The sequence below is a fragment of the Mustelus asterias genome, chromosome 25 (genome assembly GCF_964213995.1).
Source record: "Mustelus asterias chromosome 25, sMusAst1.hap1.1, whole genome shotgun sequence".
In the NCBI taxonomy this organism is placed as follows: domain Eukaryota; kingdom Metazoa; phylum Chordata; class Chondrichthyes; order Carcharhiniformes; family Triakidae; genus Mustelus; species Mustelus asterias.
The window spans coordinates 5,787,646-5,808,402 of record NC_135825.1 but is presented as its reverse complement, the minus strand read 5'-3'; positions in this window follow the sequence as shown (position 1 = coordinate 5,808,402).

The window sequence follows — 20,757 nt, the reverse complement described above, 5'->3', positions numbered from 1 at the left end:
GCACCACCCGGCCACCACTCCCGGTGCTGCTGAAGGCACGGGAGAACCGCAAGTCTCTGGAGGCAGGAATTCCCGTCGCTGAAGTGTGGAAGTCCCGTCTCAAGCCATTTAATGGCCAGTCGGCTTCTGGGCGGCACGGTGGCACAATGGTTAGCGCTGCTGCCCCTCGTAGTGCCAGGATTCGTTTCCAGCCTCGGGTCACTGCCTGAGCGGAGTTTGTGCATTCTCCCCGTGTCTGCCTGGGTTTCCTCCGGGTGCTCCGGTTTCCTCCTACGGTCCAAAGATGTGCAGGTTAGGTGGATTGGCCATGCTAAACTGCCCCTTAGTGTCCCAAGATGTGTACGTTAGGGGGATTAGCAGGGTAAATACGTGGGGTTACGGGGGTAGAATCTGGGTAAGGTGCTCTGTTGGAGAGTCAGATGGATCGAATGGCCTCCTTCTGCACTGTGGGGATTGTCTGAGACTTTCCCCACTGAGGAGTCAAGGTGAAAGGTCAAGTGCAGGACAACAATTCAGGGTGAGAAAGAGAAAAGGTTCCATCAAGGAGCAATGGTTAAACTTCAGAAATAGACACGGAGCTGCACTAGGCATGCATAGAATCATAGAATCATAGAAACCCTACAGCACAGAAAGAGGCCATTCGGCCCATCGAGTCTGCACCGACCACAATCCCACCCAGGCCCTACCCCCATACCCCTACATATTTTACCCACTAATCCCTCTAACCTACGCATCTCAGGACACTAAGGGGCAATTTTTAGCATGGCCAATCAACCTAACCCGCACATCTTTGGACTGTGGGAGGAAACCGGAGCACCCGGAGGAAACCCACGCAGACACGAGGAGAATGTGCAAACTCCATACAGACAGTGACCCAAGCCGGGAATCGAACCCAGGTCCCTGGAGCTGTGAAGCAGCAGTGCTAACCACTGTGCTACCGAGCATGCAAATCTAATATAAGTATAATTAGCAGGCCTGGGAGTGAAATCTCCGGACTCTCTCGCCTCTCCTCACTCCAGCGAGGTTTAGTCTAGTTCCCCACTTTCGGGAGCTATACTGAACAATAAATGATGGCCTGGTTAGTGATGCCCACATCCTATGAATGAAGATTAAAAAGTACTGAGAGACATCAAAGCCCGGTTAGAACATCAGGAGGAGGTGGCAGAGGGACCGTTTTTACAAAAGAACAAGAGAGAGAGAGCTGACTGGTGGTCATTTAGTGAGAAGTCTCACAACAGACGCCAGGTTAAGGTCCAACAGGTTTATTTGGTAGCACAAACTTTTCGGAGCGCTGCCCCTTTATCAGGTGAACGACAGGTGATTTAACCTGAGGATCACTGCTCCTCAGGCAAGGAACAATGTTGGGAAGATGGGACCCTCACAGATAACCTTAACCGGCACGGGAATAGAACCCACGCTTGTGGCGTTGCTCTGCACCACAGACCAGCTGTCCAGCCAACTGAGCCAACCGGGCGCCCAGTCGGAATCAAATCAAACCCAAACAAACAATAGCTTAAAACAACAATATCTTGTATTGGTGTCCTGAATAATTAACTCTGATCTGGCCTTAGGTGTGCTTGTGCTCCTGTTTACTTAAGGTACATGTGACAGACAGACAGGCAGGCCAGGTGGAATTCTTTATTCAATCTTGTTTGTGCCCTTTCTGTTTGACTGCCAGCCTCATGAATTAGTCAGCATCCTTCCGAGCTCCCTGCCTATTACCAACACAATTGAACAGAAACATGATTGAGCCAAAGCTCTGCAATCCACTGACTGAAATAGATTCACAGCAGTAAGAATAGTTCTCCCACTTTCCTTTAGTCTGGGTTGAATATGAAGCGGGGTGAGACTGTGAATGAGCTCAAAATTAAAGAAGGCTCTTCCTTCTGCTTCAAACTGCATTTTTGCATTTTCTTTTGTAAAAAAAACTGTCCCTCCCGCCACCTCCTCCTGATGTTTTAACCCGTACTGGGACTTTGATGCCTCTCAGTACTATTTTTTATTCATTCATGGGATGTGGGCATCGCTGGCTAGGCCAGCATTTATTGACCATCACTAATGGCCCCTGGAGAAGGTGATGCTGAGCCACCATCTTGAACCGCTCCATTCCATGTGCTGTAGTAAGAAGTTTAACAACACCAGGTTAAAGTCCAACAGGTTTATTTGGTAGCAAAAGCCACACAAGCTTTTGGAGCTCCAAGCCACTCACCTGAAGAAGGGGCTTGGAGCTCCGAAAGCTTGTGTGGCTTTTGCTACCAAATAAACCTGTTGGACTTTAACCTGGTGTTGTGAAACTCCTTACTGTGTTTACCCCAGTCCAACGCCGGTATCTCCACATCATGACTGTAGGTACACCCACAGAGCTGTTAAGGAGGGAGTTCCGGGAATTTGACCCAGTGACGGTCGGTGAAGGAACACCAGTAAGAAGCCTCACAACACCAGGTTAAAGTCCAACAGGTTTATTTAGAATCACGAGCTTTCGGAGCACTGCTCCTTGAATCTTCACTCAACTGATAAAGGAGCAGCCACTCCAAAAGTTTGTGATTCCAAATAAACCCGTTGGACTTTAAACTGGTGTTGTGAGACTTCTTACTGTGCCCACCCCAGTCCAATGCCGGCATTTCCACACCATGATATATTTCCAAGTCAGGATGATGAGGGGAATCTCCAGGTGGTGGTGTTCCCAGGTATCTGCTACCCTTGTCCTTCTAGATGGTAGTGGTCATGGGTTTTGAATATTGTGTCTCAGGAGCCTTGATGGGTTCCTGTAGTGCAACTTGTAGATGGTGCGTCTGTGATGAAGGGAATGGATGTTTATGAAGAAAGTATTAATCAAGCGGGCTGCTTTATATAGAACAGGAGTTGCAGCACAGATACAGGCCTTCAATCCAACTGGTCCATGCTGCTGTTTGTGCTCCATACAAACCTCCTCCCACCCCCTCTTCATCTCACCCTGTCAACGTATCCTTCTATTTCCTTCTCCCTCTTGTAATTACCATGTTATTTCCCTCTCAATGCATCGATGACGTTCACCTCAACTGTTCGTTCTGGTAGCGAGTTCCACATTCGAACCACCCTATTGCTGGCATCAGAGAGAGTCTACAAACCTTCAAACAATCCACCGACCCAGCATCCACCCCCTCCCCCTGCCCCCCACTCCCAAGCACCACTTGCCCCACATGCCTGTGCTGGGTCTTTCAAAGAATTATTAAACCAATTCCACTTGTCCCGCTCTTTCCACAAATTCTCTGGAATTTTGCCCTTAACAAATATTTATCTACCAACATACGAACAAATGAATTAGGAGCAGGAGTAGGCCACTCGGCCCCTCAAGCCTTCTCTAATTCAAGTAGATTGTGGATAATCATAGATTTAATCATAGAATCCCTACAGTGCAGAAGGAGGCCATTCGGCCCATCAAGTCTGCATTGACCTCAATTCCACCCAGGCTCTATTCCTGTAACCCCTCATATTTACCCTACTAATCCCCCTGACACGAAGGGGCAATTTAACATGGCCAACCAACCTAACCTGAATCTGCAAATCGCACATTGAGCTGATCAGCCATTCCAGAACCCATTGAACCAGAGTGGAAGCACATCATCCTCAATCCTGAGGGACTGCTTAAGTGGCAGAAGTCATTGCCAGAGAACGCAGCTTTAAGATTATTGGCAAAGTTTTATTTTATTCAGTACTTACTGTGCAATACTCCACATGAAACAAATTCAAGAGTAACTCGGAAGTTAGATTAAATCTAATTAAATTAAATCTGAAGTATTGTGCACAGTATTGGTCTCCTTATTTAAGGAAAGATGTAAATACATTAGAAACCAGTTGAGAGAAGGTTTACCAGGCCAATACCAGGAATGGAGAAAGGATCGGAAAGGTTAGCTTTGTATCACTTGAGCTTGGAAGGCTAAGAGGCGGCTTGATCGAAACCTTTAAAACTCTGAGAGGTCTTGACGGTGTGGATGTGGAGAGGATATTCCCTCTTGTGAAAGAATCTAGAACCAAGGGTCAGAAGTAAGAGGCCGTGCAATTAAGACAGAGATGAGGAGGAATTTTCTCTCCAAGAGCATCTTCAATCTCTGGAGCTTTCTTCCTCAAAAAGCAGTGGAAGCAGAAGCTTTGAATATCCTTTAAGGCAGAGCTAGATAGATTCTTGATTCACAAGGAGGTTATCGGAGGTAGACAGGAATGTGGGGTTGTGATCACAATCAGAACATGTGAACTAATGTCTGTGCTTTTTTTTTCGAGTGGCACAGTGGTCAGCACTACTGCCTTTACAGTGCCAGGGACCCGGGTTCGATTCTCGACTTGGGTCACTGTCTGTGTGGAGTTTGCACATTCTCCCCATATCTGCGTGGGTTTCCTCCGGGTGCTCCGGTTTCCTCCCACAGTCCAAAGCTGCGCGGGTTGGGTTGGTTGGCCATGCTAAATTGCCCTTTAGTGTCAGGGAGATTAGCAGGGTAAACATGAGAGGTTACAGGAATAGAGCCTGGGTGGAATTGTGGTCAGTGCAGACTTGATGGGCCAAATGGCCTCCTTCTGCACTGTAGGGATTCTATGATTATCCATGATCTACTTGAACAGTGGAGAAGTCTTGAGGGGCCTACTCCTGCTCCTAATTCATTTGTTCATATGTTGGTAGATAAATATTTGTTAAGGACAAAATTCCAGAGCATTTGTGGAAAGAGCGGGACAAGTGGAACCAGCTTAATAATTCTTTGAAACTCCCAGCACAGGCAAAATAAGCTGAATGGTCCCTATCTCCGTTAGAAAATGCTATGATTCCGAAACACAGATTCAGTGAACAAACCGAGGCAGCACCAGGGGAATGAGATGGAGCGAGAACTGAGTGATACTGGAAATAACTTCAGTCCTGCGCCTTCAGAGCTAGACACTGTCCTGCCATTTCATTAAACTGTACCGGGTGAAGTGTAATCACTGTGGGTTCGTGAGAAGGCACTGCAGCCAATTTACACACAGCAAGGAGAGGTTAGATAAACTCAATTTATTCTCACTGGAACGATGGAGGTTGAGGGGTGGCCTGATAGGGATCTGCAAGTTTAGGGAATGGTCTGGACAGAGTTGGTAGTCAGATGGTCTTTCCTAGGGTAGAAAAGTCAAGTACTGGGGAACAAAGGTTTAAGGTGCGTGGGGAAAAGTTGAGAGGAGATGTGCGAGGCAGGTTTTTTACACAGAGGGTGGTGAATGTCTGGAACGGGCTGCCCAGGGAGTTGGGAGCAGGTACGATAGCGGCATTTAAGGGGCGACTAGACAAATACATGAATAGGATGGGAATGGAAGGATACCCTTGTATCCCTTGAAAGTGCTGAATTAGTGGGAAAACTTCTAAATCCTGAAAGTTTTGTCAGTTCAGCTTCTCACCTGAATCTCCGCACTCTGTGCACTGCAGAGCTCCCAGTCGTGAATCTCATTAAAAACCCGGGGCGGGGAGGTCTATTTGCTCCAGAGTTTGACAGATCAGGGCCACTGCGCAGTGAAAGTTCCCGATGATGACCTGCTAAACATTTTTAAAATACATTTTAAAAAGATTCAAATGACTTACCTGCCTTACCGCCGGTTTTCAGCGTGGTCTGACCGGCGACTGTTCACCGGCTCTGGGGGATGTGCATGCGTAAATCCCGGTACAAGGCCAGCGTCGCACATCTCCCACCGCGACCCGCCGGAAAAGTTAATTTATTAGTCACAACTAAAGCTTACATTAACACTGCAATGAAGTTACTGTGAAATTCCCCTCGTCGCCACACTCCGGCGCCTGTTCGGGCCAATGCACCCTAACCAGCGCGTCTTTCAGACTGTGGGAGGAAACTGGAGCACCCGGAGGAAACCCACACAAGCAACGTGCAAACTCCACATGGACAGTGACCCAAGCTGGGAATCAAACCTGGGTCCCTGGCACTGTGATGCAGCAGTGCTAACCATTGTGCCGTTGTGCCGCCCAAGTTATAACTAAAAGGAACGGAAGAGGAAAGTCTGTCTGACTCCCAATTCATTGTTTCGATTCTGAGCAATCATCAAAAATCAATTTCACCCCCCAGCTGTTTCTGACAGTGGTGTTTGAATCTTAGAAACCCTACAGCACAGAAAGAAGCCATTCGGCCCATCGAGTCTGCACCGACCACAATCCTACCCAGGCCCTACTCCCATATCCCTAGATATTTACCCACCAATCCACGCATCCCAGGACACTAAGGGTAATTTTTTAGCATGGCCAATCAACTTAACTCGCACATCTTTGGACTGTGGGAGGAAACCGGAGCACCCGGAGGAAACCCACGCAGACACGAGGAGAATGTGCAAACTCCACACAGACAGTGACCCAAGCCGGGAATCGAACCCAGGTCCCTGAAGCTGTGAAGCAGCAGTGCTACCCACTGTGCTACCGTGCCGCCCAGGGTTTGAGTGGAATGTTGTTCAGGACACTGAGTTGCAACCTCTTCAGCTTTGAACAATGTCAAGGGATCTACCATGCTGAGCCAACATATGGATAGCAGAGGTCCAACAAGCCCACTCACCATCTCATTCTCAAGGGCAATTAGGGATTGGTGACAAATGCTGGCCCAGCCAGCGACGCCTTTATCCCATAAAAGAATTTTTAAAAAACTGATCATCCCAGTGCTTTTTCCTCTCAAATGCAATCGCAAGCTGCCACAAACACAAACCGTATCGCAGGCTGATATACTCAGGTGGTGCGGTGTGGCACAATGGTTAGCACTGCTGCCTCACAGCTCCAGGGACCCTGGTTCGATTCCTGGTTTGGGTCATTGTCTGTGTGGAGTTTGCACGCTCTCCCCATGTCTTGCGTGGGTTTCTTCTGGGTGCACCGGTTTCCTCCCACGGTCCAAAGATGTGTGGGTTAGGTGGACTGACCATGCTAAATTGTCCCTTAGTGTCCCAAGATGTGTCGGTTAAATTGATTAGCCATGGTAAATGTGTGGGGTTATGGGGAGAAGGCCTGGGTCAGATACTCTGTCAGAGAGTCAGTGCAAACTCGATGGGCTGAATGGCCTCTTCTGCACTGTAGGGATTCTACGATGATCAATCAGACTGTATTATAAAATGGAACTTGTGAAACAATATCTTAATTTAAAATGAATCGTTGATTTGTTCATGAGCGGTAGATTGTGAAAAACGGGTGAATCACAATGGAACATTTTTATATCACGTTTCAATTCACCAGCTGTCACCCAATTTTTGATTACTTAAAATGACTTTAAAAAGTGAAACAGAATTATTTCCTCGTTCTGTTGAGATACAGGGGTCAATCAGCTCCTCAGTGCGTTTTCAGAAATATCTAATCAACATCTATTAGTTTCCTTGCAACCCAGAGATCCATCTCAATCCTTAGAACCTAAAGGCCTGAAAATGAATACAATTACTCACCGGGGGGGTGTGGCCAGGTTTGTGGGAGGAGCCTTCATCTAGGACGAGCACAAAAGATCACGGAAACTTAACTTGTACAGAACACAATGTTTGTTGCTGTAATTTAGAACAAAGAACAGTACAACACAGGAACAGGCCCTTCGGCCCTCCAAGCTTGTGCCAATCATGATGCCCTAACTAAACTTATAAAAAAACCTTCTGCCCTTACTCGGTCCGTATCCCTCTATTTCCTCCCTATTCATGAACCCATCCAGATACCTCTTAAATGTTACTAATGTATCTGCTTCCACCACCTCCTCTGGCAGTGTTCCAGGCACCCCCCACTCTCTGCGAGAAAAACTTCCCCCGCACATCTCCCTTAAACGTTCCCCCTCTCACCTTGAACCTGTGCCCCCTTGTAATTGAAGGATGATGTGGAGTTTGGGTGAATGGTGCCAAAGTGGTGGCGCACTCACAGACATTCAGGACCATCCTCACCCCCAGTGAGTTTAGATTTGATCTCAAAGGGGGCTAAGATTCTTCGAGTTGTACAGATCCTCGGTCGCACCTCGGACCAGAATTCCCTGACCTCGCCCGCGGCTGGAATTCTCCAGTCCTGCTGCGGTGAACAGAGGCTTGGCTGAGCGCCAAATTCTCCATTCTCGCTGGCAGTGGCAGGGCACGAACGGCTGGAGAATTCCCACCCTCATCTGATCAATTTTGGCAACCACACCTCGGGAGGGATACATGAACCCGGCAGAGGGTGCAGCGCAGACAAAACAGCATAATACCAAGATTGAGAGGATTAACTTATGAGAAAATGCTGGAAAATCTCAGCAGGTCTGGCAGCATCTGGAAGGAGAGAAAAGAGCTGAAGTTTCGAGTCCAGATGACCCTTTGTCAAAGCTTTAACAAAGCTCTTTTCTCTCCTTACAGATGCTGCCAGCCCTGCTGAGATTTTCCAGCATTTTCTCCTTTGGTTTCAGATTCCAGCCTCCACAGTAATTTGCTTTTATTAAATTATGAGTGCAGGGTTGGGTAAAATTTGTTTATATTCCCTTGAGCATCGAACATTTAGCGGTGAGTTCATTGGGGTGTTTGAACATAGAAACTAGAAGCAGGAGGAGGCCATTCGGCCCCTTGAGTCTGCTTCACCATTCATTTTGATCATGGCTGATCATCAAATTCAATATCCTGATCCCTCCTTCCCCGCCCATATCCCTTTAGCCCCAAGAGCGGTATCCAATTTCTTCTTGAAATCAGACAACGTTTTGGCCTCAAGTACTTTCTGTGGTAGTGAATTCCATACATTCACCACCCTCTGGGTGAAGAAGTTTCTCCTCACCTCTGTCCTAAAACGTTTATCCCTTATCCTCAAACTATGACCCTGAAATATTCAAAGAACTTGATCGTTCCACTGCATTCACCCTATTTCCACATGTGCTGGAATCAAGAACAGGAGGAAGCAATCTTAAAATCTTAAGGTTTCCTCGCTTGAGAAAGGATATACTGGCACTGGAGGGGGTGCAGAGGAGGTTCACTAGGTTGATTCCGGAGTTGAAAGGGTTGGCTTATGAGGAGAGACTGAGTAGACTGGGACTATGCTCATGGGAATTTAGAAGAATGAGGGGAGATCTTATAGAAACATATAAGATTATGAAGGGAATAGATAAGATAGAAGCAGGGAAGTTTTTTCCCACTGGCAGATGAAACTAGAACGAGGGGGCATGGCCTCAAATAAGGGGAAGCAGATTTAGGACTGAGTTGAGGAGGAACCTCTTCACCCAAAGGGTTGTGAATCTGTGGAATTCCCTGCCCAGTGAAGCAGTTGAGGCTACCTCATTGAATGCTTTTTAAGGCAAGGATAGATAGATTTTTGAACAGTAAAGGAATTAAGGGTTATGGTGAGCGGGCGGGGAAGTGGAGCTGAGTCCATGAAAAGATCAGCCATGATCTTATTGAATGGCGGAGCAGGCTCGAGGGGCTGGATGGCCTACTCCTGCTCCTAGTTCTTATGTTCTTACAATCAGAGTGAGACCACTCAGGGGTGGAATCAGGAGGAAATGTTTCACAGGATGTGTAGAGGAAATCTGGAATTCAAAGATCGTGGGTGCTGGGGTACTTTAACTGTTGAGATAAACATTTGCATTCAGCAAGGGCATAGGGAGCAAGAGAAGGAAAATAGAGCCCAGGTACAGGTTAACCGTGATTTACAAATTACTGGTGAGGCTTCATCTGCAGGACTCTACAATGCTGCACCGCACTTTAGGAAGTATGTCAAGGCCCTTGAGAGAACAATAATACCAGGGACGTTTGGATTGCGTTTCTTTGAACAGAGGAGATGAACGGGAGACCTAATAAAGGTATTCAAAATCGTGAAAGACTTTGCCAGAGCAATTAGGGAGAAACTATTTCCTTCAGCGTGTGTTGGTAATCCAGAGATCATAGATTTAAAATAATTGGCAGAAGAACCTCAATTGAGGAGAATTTTAAGATGGTTCTTTAGATCTGGAAAGAAGGATGGAATCAAATACGGGAATTGTTCAAAGACAATTGGACGTGTACTTGGAGAGGATGAATCTGCGGGGGGAAAAAAAGTAGGATGTGAAACTGAATTAGAAAGCTCCTTCCAAGAGTAGGTACAGCCACATCAGACCAAATAGCCTCCTTCTGTTCTGTAAGATTCTGAATGATTCTACAGAAACGAAGTGAGTTATACAGACAAGATACAGTCGGTAGAAATGTAGACACAAGCCGGGATTAAGTTCACACTATTGTGAATTGCCTGTCTGACCTGATTAACAGAGAGCCGTTCTCCCAGTGAGGCGCACCACAATCAAGAAAAAAATGCTTATTATTTATTTTCTGCCGTGTGCCGATGTCAGACTATAAATCTGACCTTCACTTCAAGTAAAAGAGACAGTGATTCGCTCCCAGGGCTCTGACATTTAGAAAGACTGTCTGCATATTAAACACGGCGAAAGAAGATTCACATGGGTAATCCTGCAAATCAGTTAGGAATCAATAGTCCCTTTACAATGGCCTGCAACCTGTTGTGGATCAAAAATGAAAGCTATAATCTAAGCAATTGTTCATGTACAGCTTGTACAGTATACTAAAACAACCTGCCACTTTGTTTTGCTGTTACACGGATAATAGAGAATGAGATTTTTAAAAAGTGGATGTTTATTGGATTAAATTCATGCATGATCACCACATCTAATGATTCTCACTGATCTGCACTTAACCGACCAAATTCTCCATTCAAACTTTTACGGTCACTCAAAACAGCCTCCCTGCGCAGAGGAAGACAGTGGCATAGTGCTATTGTAATCTGGACTAGCAATCCAGAGACCCAGCATTCTGGGGACTCAGATTCGAATCCCACCCCGCCAGATGGTTCAATTCGAATTCAATAAAAATCTGGAATTTAAAATCTACTGATGACCACAAAATCATTGTCTTGTCGATTGTCAAAACAAACCCATCTGGCTCGATAATGTCCTTCAGGGACATTATCAGGGCGACACGGTGGCACAGTGGTTAGCACCACTGCCTCACAGCGTCAGGGACCCGGGTTCGATTCCAGCCTCGGGTCACTGTCGGTGTAGAGTTTGCATGTTCTCCCCATGTCTGTGTGGGTTTCTTCCGGTTTTCTCCCACAGTCCAAAGATGTGTGGGTTAGGTTGATTGGCCATGCTAAATTGACCCTTAGTGTCAGGGGGATTGGCAGGGTAGATATGAGGGGTTAATGGAATAGGGCCTGGGTGGGATTGTGGTCGGTGCAGACTCAATGGGCCGAATGGCCTCTTTCTGCACTGTAGGATTCTATGAAAAGGAAATCTTATTTCTTACATTATCTGGCCTACATGTGACTCCAGATCCAATGTGGTTAAATATCTTAGCAAGCCACTTAGTTCAAGGACACTTAGTGATGGGCAACAAATGCCCACATCCCATGAATGAAGAAAGAGAAAAAGGTCGATTTGTGATTCTCTCAGGACAACCCAAACCTTGTCCAAACAAAAACACCACTCCTTATTTTTTAAGTTTTCCTTCTCTGGATGTGGCAGCAGAGAATGGGTGGACCTTCTTCTCAAACGGCTTATTAACAGTTTCATGTAACAGTGTGGCTTGCTGGGCCACTGCAGAGAGCAATGTTGTGCATATGAAGAATACCACTCAGCAACACTTGATAAACTCAGTAACTTTATTGTGGTGTGTTCTCTCTCACACCTGCTGCTTCTCTGTTTCCTGCTCCACATTGCATCATTTCACTCACTTGCGTGGTGGTGGTGTAGTGGTATTGTCACTGGGCTAGTAACAAGTCTGAGGTCACATACCAAGCGACTCAAGAACAGTTTCTTCCCTGCTGCTATCAGACCTTTGAATGGACCTACCTTGCATTAAGTTGATCTTTCTCTACACCCTAGCTATGACTGTAACACTACATTCTGTACTCTCTCGTTTCCTTCTCTATGAACGGTATGTTTTGTCTGTATAGCGCACAAGAAACAAAACTTTACACTATATTTTAATACATGTGACAATAATAAATCAAATCAAATCAAATCAAATCAAATCCAGAGACCCAGGGGAATACTCTGTGGATCTGGGTTCGAATCCCACCACTGCAGATGGTGAAATTTGAATCCAATATAAAAAACAAATCTGGAATTAAAAAGTCCAGTGATGTGCATCAAGCCATTATCAATTGTCGGAAAAACCCATCCGGTTCACTAATGTTCTTTAGGGAAGGAAATCTGCCGTCCTTACCCGGTCTGGCCTACATGTGACTCCAGAGCCACAGCAATGTGGTTGACTCTCAACTGCTCTCTGGAATGGAGGGCAGTTTGGGATGGGCAATAAATGCTGGCCCAGTGACACCCACATCCTGTAAAACTAATGAAAGATTAGATACTCCGGTGACCCAAAAGGGACAAATGTATAGCAGGCAGTTAAGAATCAATCAATCGCGTTTATTATGCACCTGGAGTCACATTCGGACCGGATGTGGGTGGCCTTTCCCTTCAAGACACAACTGTTGACCTACTCCAACAAAAGGTCGTGAATGTAGCCCAATCCATCGCGCAAACCAGCCTCCCATCCATTGACTCTGTCTACACTTCCCGCTGCCTCGGCAAAGCAGCCAGCATAATTAAGGACCCCACGCACCCCGGACATTCTCTCTTCCACCTTCTTCCGTCGGGAAAAAGATACAAAAGTCTGAGGTCACGTACCAACCGACTCAAGAACAGCTTCTTCCCTGCTGCCGTCAGACTTTTGAATGGACCTACCTTGCATTAAGTTGATCTTTCTCTACACCCTAGCTATGACTGTAACACTACATTCTGCACTCTCTCCTTTCCTTCTCTATGAACGGTATGTTTTGTCTGTAGAGCGTGCAAGAAACAATACTTTTCACTGTATGTTAATAGATGTGACAATAATAAATCAAATCAAATCAAATCAAAGACAATCCAAAAGCTTCATGGCCACTTTCTCCGATATCAGTCTTTCGCTTCCACACTGAATTTAAATTCGCCAACTATCGTCGAGGGATTTTGACCTCACGTTCTCTGGATTACTGGTTCGATAAGGTAACCATTACATGTGTTCGATCTTGCCTGGAACAAACTGCAATGAAAAAAGGAAGTCAGTGAAAAGTCACAAAGCAAAAAACAAGAAGTAAAAACCATTTGTAGAAGCGGAGGGTAAAATCCTTGTGTCATTGAAAAGATAAACTTGAAGATTTGTTCAGCAACTATTTTGCAGCCAAATAATTTGTCAAACACTCTTAGCGATGAAAAAGATAAACGAGGGAGCTGGGAATGGGTTGCTGAAAGACAACTCGAGATTGTGTTCTTTCATTGCTTAGGTTTTATTGAAATGATAGTTGTTGTGTCATTCTGATCTACACTGACACCGTGCTGCAGTTGTTTTGGAGCTTGAATCTTTTCGTCCTGTTTTTCTTACTTTGCAGATCCAGATTTTGAAACCGGTCCAATCAGTTTAGATGTCAACTAAATGGGATGAAGTAAAAATACTGCTGGAATCCGAAACAAAAACCAGAAAATGCTGGAAAATCTCAGCAGGTCTGACAGCATCTGTGGAGAGAGGACGGAACTAATAGGCAGGATTTTCCAGTTGCACTCACCCCAAAAACTGGAAAATCCCGCCCCAGGTTAACGGATCTTTGCATAGTCTGCACCCCCCACCCCTCCCCCCACTCCGCCCCACCTGCTAAAATTCCCCTGGCGAGTGGGACAGGAAAATTCCCCCCATCATTTCGAGTCTGGATCTCATAGAATCATAGAGTCATAGAGATTTACAACTTGGAAACAGACCCTTCGGCCCAACTTGTCCATGCCACCCTTTTCTTTAAAACCCTTAAACTAGCCCCAATTGCCCACATTTGGCCCATATCCCTCTATACCCATCTTACCCATGTAACTGTCTAAACAGTTTTTAAAAGACAGAATTGTACCCGCCTCTACTACTACCTCTGGCAACTTGTTTCAGACACTCACCACCCTCTGTGTGAAAAAACTGTTTTTCTGCACTCTTTTGTATCTCTCCCCTCTCACCTTAAACCTATGCCCTCTAGTTTTAGACTCTCCTACCTTTGGGAAAATATATTGACTATCTAGCTGAACTATGCCCCATATCTAGATTTTCCAGCATTTTCTTTTTTGGTAATTCATTGTGGGGCATGGGCATCGCTGGCTGGCCAGCATTTATTGCCCATCCTTTGTTGCCCAAGGACAGTTGAGAGTCAACCATATTGCTGTGGCTCTGGAGTCACATGTAGGCCAGACCTAGTAAGGACAGCAGATTTCCTTCCCTCAAGGACATCAGTGAACCAGATGGGTTTTTTCCGACAATTGACATGGGCGGTATGGTGACACAATGGTTAGCACTGCTGCCTCACAGCACCAAGGAACCAGGTTCAATTCCAGCCTCGGGTCACTGTCTGTATGGAGTTTGCACATTCTCCCTGTGTCGGCGTGGATTTCCTCCCACAGTCCAAGGATGTTCAGGTTAGTTGCGTTGGCCATGCTAAATTGCCCCTTCGTGTCAGGGGGACTTGCTGGGGTAAATACATGAGGTTATGGGGATAGGGTCTGGGTGGGATGGTAGTCAGTGCAGACTCGATGGGCCAAATGGCCTCCTTCTGCACTGTCTGGTTTCATGGTCATCAGTCGAATCTTATATTTTTTTATATTGAATTCAAAATCTAACATGGCGGGACCCCAGAACGTTAGCTGAGTTTCTGGATTAATAGTCTAGTGACAATACCATTGGGCCATCGCCTTCCCATCTGTTTTTATTCCAACTAAATGGAAACTGGGCTCACTTGGAACTGTAGCACAAAAACATGTGTGTCCTGACTGGGGAGACTTGAATCAGAGGTCAAAGTCTCAGGATAAGGGGTCAGCCATTTAGGATTGAGATAAGGAGAAATGTCTTAACAACATGACATTCTATTCCTTCCTCGTGTTATTTTCCAGCTTTCCCTTCAACATATCATGCTATTTGCCTCAATGATTCCATCTGCTAGTGAGCTAACCATTCTCTCAGTAAAGAAGCTCCCCGTGTTCCTAATTAGATTCATTAACGACTATCAGGTTTATGCCTCCGAGGTTTGATCCCCACTTTGGGAAGTATTACCCTAACCCATCATTATAATTCCAGCTGATGTTACAACGGGACAAGTCAGATCCCAAGGTGGAACCTGGCATGATTGATCACAGCTTATATATTTTATTTAGAAATATGGAGGGTGGCGACTGAGCAGAATCACAGGAGTCTGCTGACGAACTTTTAACTAAAGAAGAAAACATTTATTAAACAAGAAACGATGAACTATATTACACAAATCCCTCAGCCACAACTGTACCTTTACAGATATATCAATACTGTAGAAGGCAATGTGACTTGGCAGTGCTGTGCGGGTCACATGATAACGGTGGCCATCTTGTGTCATCTGCAAAAAGCATTGAATAGGGCAGAAAAAAGGCAGATCCACAGACAGCCATCTTGAAAGATCCTCAGGGAAGCAGACAAGAGCTTCAACACAGGGAGAGGGAGACCAACAAGCTTTGCCAATGGAATTGGCCAGGCTAAAAAGGGCCACACTGAAGTTCTTTGAAAGAGAACAAAAGAAATTCCTCTCTCTTCCCGACCTGATTCTATTTATTAAGTATCCTGAGAGAGCAACCTCTGGCAATTCGACAATGGAAGCCATCACAGCTACGGAGACAACTCTACAGCCTCAAGACTTTCACTTCAGACAATGCAACATCTTTGACTTTAAAACATATCAGGTCTGCACCCAATTTTGGATAATCTTGACTTACATTTAAAATTATTGTTTTATCTTCATTTGTAACTATAGAACAACAACAAAGAACAAAGAACAGGACAGCACAGGAACAGGCCCTTCAGCCCTCCAAGCCTGTGCTGATCACGTTGTCCTATCTAGACCATCTGCTTATATCCCTCTATTCCCGTTTGTTCATGTGTCTATCAAGATAAGTCTTAAATGTGGCGAATGTAACTGCCTGAACCACCTCACTTGGCAGTGCATTCCAGGCCCCCACCACCCTCTGTGTAAAAAACTTCCCCCGCACATCTCCACTGAACCTTTCCCCCTTATCTTGAACTTGTGCCCCCTTGTAATTGTCATTTCTGCCCTGGGAAAAAGCTTCCAACTTCTATCAGGTTGCCCCTCAGCCTCCGTCTTTCCAGGGAGAACAATCCCAGTTTATTCAATCTCTCCTCATAGCTAATATCCTCCATACCAGGCAACATCCTGGTAAACCTTTTCTGTACTCCCGCCAAAGTCTCCAACATCCTTCTGGTAATATGGTGATCAGAATTGGACACATTATTCCAAATGTGGCTTCATCAATGTTTTATACAACTGTAACATAATTTGCCAACTTTTATACTGGATGCCCCATCTGATGAAGACAAGCATGTCACATGCTTTCTTCACCACCTTTTCCTGTGTGTGTGTGTGTGTCTGTGTGTGTGTGTGTCTGTGTGTGTGTGTGTCTGTGTCTGTGTGTGTTGGTAACTTTATCTTTTCTTGGGTATCTTCTAGAGCAGTAGAGTGAAATAAACTACTTTTCCTTTTCGTAAATAAAAAAGCTTTACTGCTGGGTTATGCTAAATTAAATTTCTCACTCTACAAGTTAGAAAGTCCACTCGCACTCACAGTTCACAGGCAACTTTGAGGAGACGCCTTCTAAAGCATCCATGACGCCATGTTATGACTTGAATCCATGTCCCTAGAGGGGTAGCCTGGGTCTCTGGATTACTAGTCCAGTAAGATTACAGTGCACAATCATCCCTCCCTTGCAGTCATAGAGTCATACAGTGCAGAAAAGGACCTTCAGCCCATCAACTCTGCACCAACATTAATTACCACTAAAGTCACCCTAATCCCATTTTCCTGCACTTGTCTCGTACCCTTGAATATTATGATATTTCAAGTGCTCATCCAAATATTTTTTAAAGGTTGTAAGGTTTCCGGCTTCCACCACCTCCACCCACTGAGTGTAAGTTTTTTCTCAATTCCCCTCTGAATCTCCCACCCCTCACCCTAAAACTCTGCACCCTTTGGTTGACCCCTCAACCAAGGGGAACAGCTGCTCCCTACGCACCCTGTCCATACCCTTCATAATCTTATACACCTCAATCATGTCCCCCCTCAGCCTTCTCTGCTCTGAAGAAAACAATCCAAGCCTATCCAGCCTCTCCTTATAGTTCAAATGCTCCATCCCAGGCAACATCCTGGTGAATCTCCTCTGTACCCCCTCTAGTGCAATCACATCCTTCCTACAGTGAGGTGACCGGAATTGCTCCCAGTTCTACAGCTGTGGCCTAACCGATGTCCTATACAACTCCATCGTTACCTCCTTGCTCTTATACTCTACAACATGACTCATAAAAGCAAGTTTCCTGTATGTCTTCTTAACTATCCTATTCACATGGTTTGCCACCTTCAGGCCTCTGTGAATAAGTACACAAAGATTTCTCGGAGTTTCCCAGTGTTCTGCCATTCATTAAATACTCCCTTGTCTTGTTTCTTCTTCCCAAGTGCATCACGTCCCACTTATCAGGGTTAAATACCATCTGCCACTGTTCTGCCCATCTGACCAACCCATCTATATCTTCCTGCAACCTACAACAATCTTCCTCACTATTAACCACCCTACCAGCGTAGGAGGCTGAGAGCTAATCTTATAGAGGTCTATAAAATAATGAGGGGCACAGATCAACTAGATAGTCAATATCTTTTCCCAATGGTAGGGGAATATAAAACTAGAGGGCATAGGTTTAAGGTGAGAGGGGAGAGATACAAAAGGGTCCAGAGGGACGATTTTTTCACATAGAGGGTGGTGAGTGTCTGGAGCAAGCTGCCAGAGGTAGTAGTAGAGGTACAATTTTGTCTTTTAAAAAGCATTTAGACAGTTACATGGGTAAGATGGGCCAAATGTGGGTAACTGGGACTAGCTTAGGGGTTTAAAAAGGGAGGCATGGACAAGTTGGGTCGTAGGGCCTGTTTCCAATCTATAAACCTCTATGAATCTATCAATCTTGGTGTCATCTGCAAACTTGCTTAACATTCCCCCCACATTTTCGTCTGTACTGTTTATGTACATAACAAACAATAAGATTCCCAGTACTGACCCATGTGGTACACCGTTGGATATCGGCCTCCAGTCACTCAAATAGCCTTCTACCGCTACCCTTTGGGTCCTCTTACTCAGCCAGTTTATGGTAGAAGATTAAGAAGAAACATTGATGGTAATATTTCCAACCAAACAGATGTGATCAATAGAGCCTCTGGAGGGTTGAAGAAAGAGATGATGAGGAGCGAGGTAGAGCCTGAGCTTCATTTAGTCTAAGAGGTAAAGGTAAGTCCAGAGTCGTGTTTGCTGTGCAAGGAACTTCATTCCTCGCCCTCCTCAGTCAGCTTGTACTGTACGTATGGGCTGTGAGTTCATTCCAAATTGATTCCAATCACTGTAATAGGAACTGACGCTTCAGACTGCCCTGATAGACAGCTAGATCAAACTGCAGGAAGCTCTCTGGTAACTGAGCATTTGTTATTCCAAGATGGACAATGAAGAGAGTATTGCTAGCTATTGTAGCTTGACTAAAGAAAATGATAGAGTCATAGAGGTTTACAGCATGGGAACAGGCCCTTCGGCCCAACTTGTCCATGCCGCCCTTTTTTTGTAAACCCCTAAGCTAAAGTTAATTATGATATTTTCTTCAATGTAACAAATATAAATGCCAGCTCTTTTTTTAAAATCCAGTTTGAGATGTTGAGGGTTTGGGGAGTTGGTGAATGGTGTCGTCCATTCTCCATTCTCACCGCTCTCCATTGCCTTCAACACATTTCTTCCCCTCCTCCCCCCAAAGGTACTGCCCCATGGTGGGTTACCAGCTCAAAGTCAGTATCTTCCTCGTTATCTCACTCATGGGGGTGGGGACTTCACTGGAAGGCACTTGATGGAAGTTGGGGGAACAGGCCTTTGGGGATACAGCGTGGAGATGTGACTGTTTGGATTGCTCTACAGAGAGCTGGCATAGATTTGATGGGCTAAATGGCCTCCTTCTGTGCTGCAATGACTCTCTGGGCAGAATTTTCCAGTCCCGCTCACCCAGAGACCTGAAGTTCGCACTCGAGATCAATGGAGATTGAAATGGTCTGTCAAGTTTTTCATCCTATCCGTGATAATTTCCTGGAAAATTTACCCCACTGACACTATGATTTTATCATGGAACTTTGGTTAGACTACACTTGGGGACAGTAATACATCTGCGGAGGCAGATGTCCTTTCACCGAATCCCTTTTATTTATAAACTCTAACAGCAGTACACAGAGTGCTAGCAGTCGGCAGTCTACCTCTCGGGGGTGCCAGAGGAACTGACACTCCCTGTCAAATACAAGGAAAAGACTCCCTGATTGGCCCATTAATTGGATCCTTAATCAGGTACTTCTTCTGAGGGGATCCTTAATCAGGACATCTTTTGATGCTGACCCAATAAACAAAATCAAATTAACTTAGGGACAATTCAAAAAGGGGCAGCTCCCCAAAAAGGAGGGGAACCGCCCGAAACAAAAGACAAAGTGGAAAGGAAACTTAAAACATCAAATTAAAATGTGATTAAAGGGGTCAATAATACACCCAAGTCCCTGCAGTGCCCAGCGGGCACAGAAGGCATTAACAGTGCCCTTGGACACCGCATGCTCTCTCTCCAGGAATACCCAGCCGCGAATGTAGCCGTGATAGAGGGGCAGACAGTCAGGTTGGACGACCCCCTTGGTCGCCCGCCGCCTGGACCTGTAGATGGCAGGCCTTGCCAGGCCCAGGAGCAGGTTCACGAGGAGGTCCTCCTCCTTCCCCGCCCCCCCCGGGTGCCCGTAGATCAGGAGCGTGGGGCTGAAGTGCAAACAGAACATCAATAAAAGGTTCTTGAGGAAACGGAAAAGGTTTTGCAGCCTATAACACAGAACATGGACATGGTCCACGGACTCCACAACGTTGCAAAAAGGGCACGCTTGACAACCCGTGAACCTGGTACAACTTACAGTTGTACAGTACTGCTGCGTGAAGCACCCTCCACCCCAGGTCCCTAAGATAGTGGGGGGAGATCCCTCTGTAGAGGGACCTGATCCCTAATCAGGGAGTTCATACTCCAATCGGCCAATGGCCTGATTGACGTCATTACAGGGACCATGCACAGTTCCAGTCTCCATGTTACAAAAAGGATACAAAAGCACTGGGGGGGTGATACAGAGCCGTGACGTTATCAATATCAGGAAAGGTTAAACAAGCTAGGGCTCTTTCCTCTTGTGGGAGAGACCAAATCCGGGGTCTACAAATGTGAGGTAGGCACAGAATTACAGATGGATAATTCAGGTGAAAGCTTTTTGCACAGTGAGTGGTTAGAATGCAGAACGCGCGATTACATGGAGTGGTTGAGATGAATAGCTTAGATGTTTTTAATGGAAAACTAGATAAGTGTTAAAGAGAGAAAGGAATGGAAGGATATGTTGAAGAAGTGAGGAAGGTGGCTCATTTAGAGCGTGAGGACCAGCCTGGATTAATTGGGCTGAACGACCTGTTTCAGAGCTGTAAGTTTTATAAAACTCGACATTATCCGCCCTTCCCTTCCATTGTTTTGCTCCATCCTGCAAAGCGGTTTCTCCAGGCTGATAGTGCGAGCTCGGATAAAGGGTCACAATTTAAACATTGACCTGTCCTTTCTCATTCGGATATAGCCTGAGTCGTGGGGGCATTCTCTCTTTTTTTAGATTGCTAACAGTCGCAGTTTTATCTATAA